General features: G+C 46.1%; 1 pseudogene; it reads left to right on the forward strand.

Annotated features, from left to right (window-relative positions):
- Nucleotides 1–1,846: 1,846 nt before the first annotated feature.
- Nucleotides 1,847–2,022, forward strand: LOC112107667 (annotated as a pseudogene).
- The last annotated feature ends 688 nt before the right edge of the window (nt 2,023–2,710 follow it).

Raw genomic sequence — 2,710 nt, forward strand, 5'->3', positions numbered from 1 at the left:
TTAAATTAGATTGTAAACTGCTTGGGGCCAGGACTTTCTCTTTCTGTGGGCTGGTCTACACTGGGGGGAGGGGGAAGGATCGATCCAAGATACGCAACTTCAGCTACGCGAATAGCGTAGCTGAAGTCGAAGTATCTTGGATCGAATTACCTGGGGTCCAGACGGCGCGGGATCGATGGCCGCGGCTCCCCCGTCGACTGCACTACCGCCGCTCGCTCTGGTGGAGTTCCGGAGTCGACGGTGACCGCGTTCAGGGATTGATATATCGCGTCTTAACGAGACGCGATATATCGATCCCAGATAAATCGATTGCCACCCGCCGATACAGCGGGTAGTGAAGACGTACCCGTCAGTCAAGGATTGCTAAGACCATGGTCAGTCAGACCCCTCGAGGCAGCACTTCCCATGGCGTGCAACCTCTGCCAATTGTGGGTCACAGGGAGCAGGCTGGTTACAGCTGTTGCCAGGTAGCAGTGTGGAGATAGATGTTGGTTACATAGTAGCACTGCGGGCCTGCGTTCAAGTTCTGCTGATCCTTCCATCGTGCCAGAAAATGCTGAATGTGATGGCGAGGCCAGTCATGTGGACATTTGTCTATTAGGAACTGGAATTAAGATTATCAACACATTTCAGTAGGTCTCAGAACAGCTGTGACACGGTAATAAATTTCAGGCACAAAAGGTTTTCTACTGGTGAGTCAAAGCGTGAAAAGTCAAAAGCAGAACCCCAACCACTTGCAGTAATGGTGTTTCCCCATCAGCAAGCAGTGGGTTGGGAGCATCTGTGGCATTTACTCTTGTCAGTCCTTCAGCCACTTTGGGCAAGATCATGACCAAAGCAGGAGTGATGTACAATGAGGGAGTAGGAGCAGTAAGGCCAGGTTTAGAACAGAAAGGCCCAAAGCATCTATACTTCAGTACAACTCACACTCCCAAATTTTTGTTCTCCCCATGTTCTAATCCGGACACATTTCTCACTACTAAAATAAGCCACCAGTGGGTAGAACACTACCCACACTATCACATGCTCAGAGTGTGCATGGTTTTTTTTTATTAGGTTGGTAATAAATTAATGCCAGACCTGATATTTTAGTCAGCCATTTCCCAGTCTTCAAATGGATGTTAAGTACTGCTATGGTGGCAATAAAAGTAAGATTTCAGGATTGTCACTCTAAAGCCTAGAATGTCTGTACAGTCAATGTGCCGTGATGGAAACAGCTACAAGCATGGTTGAGAGCCCTTTTTGTTCAGAATATCGCCGGATTGAATCATCACTGGGATTTGCGGTCTGTTACCGTCCAATTTCTAAGTTCTCAGACATTTTGACTATGAATTACACCCGTCTGATAGCAAGTCATGTATCGATGCCACACTAAGAGTCCTAGACTATTGTGATATCAGAGGTGACTCAACCAATCACCACCCTTACTCTACAGATAATTTGCATGCAACAATTCCATTGGTTGTATGAGAGTGGCTGCACTGATGGTGGATTACTTGGCCCAGCTGCCAGAGTTTTTCAAAATTACCCACACAACACCACAACCAACACAACACACAATAACCCCAAACACAGATAGCCCCTCACCGCAGCACACACCCCTCATACGCTACCCACACAAATCAACACAAACCTCCCAGATACAAACCAATACAACCACCCACCCAAACAAAACCAGCATACACAATAACCCCAAACACACACCATCCACAAACCATTAACTTGAGTGGCAAAGTCACGGCTCATCACTATTTGAGTATGAATTACTGAGCAGCTGGGCTAACATAACTGAACAAAACATCTGGGAAACTGGAGAACAAGAAGAGATCTAAGGTAACTTATGTGACCCACATTATGGTCCTTGGAGCTAAGATCAAAGTGTAGTGTCTGTTCTTATCAGTTTAATATCTGATATGTTCTTTATCTGAGAACCTCACAATCATTTATCCTCACAACGCACTTGTGAGGAAGGGCAGTGCTATTATCCCCCTTTCACAGATGAGGGACTGAAGTGCAAAGAGACTTAAGTGATTTAGCCAATGTCACTCAGGATAGCGGTATCAGAGCAGGGATTTGAAGTCAGGTCTCTTAATTCCTAGGTACATGCCCTAACCACTGAACCATTTCTCTTCTCTATTGAGATGGCTCTCATAACATCCCTGTGAAGCAGGCAGATGTAATTCCCATTTTACAGCTGGAGAACTAAGGCACAGAGAGATTAATTGACTTACCCAATGCCCCACAGGGAATCTGTGGCAGAGCTTGGAATTTAACCCTTTGTCTCCTAAGTCCCAGTCCAGTCTCCAACCTGCAATGAGAAGAAAATACTTTCTGAAGGGGGCTGTGTAGAAGCTTTTTCTAAAAATAGCCCCTCACCACTTACCCTGTCTTCTCAAATGAGATGTGCAGCAACAGCAGGACACAAGGTGGAATCAAAGTGCAGAGGCATCCTGCAGAAAGCTTACAGTGTGCTGCTGTCAGGGCCTGTTGGATAACACAGTGTAAAGCAAAACTTTCATCTGGAATCTCCATCTAAATATTGTTTCAGCTTGTGCAGTGGGGAAAGTATTTAGGGAAGTTGACTAAGGCCACTTCTAATCTTCCTTGGTAACCTCAGTGAGGGGAACACAGAGGGAGCCGTCTTTCTCTGGCTCATGCTGCTGTGCAAAAATGCTTACTGCTGCTGAGCCACATGTTCGCAGGGTAGCTG

Source organism: Terrapene carolina, unplaced genomic scaffold, assembly GCF_002925995.2.
Source record: "Terrapene carolina triunguis isolate 2854851 unplaced genomic scaffold, T_m_triunguis-2.0 Scaffold66, whole genome shotgun sequence".
Lineage (NCBI taxonomy): Eukaryota > Metazoa > Chordata > Testudines > Emydidae > Terrapene > Terrapene triunguis.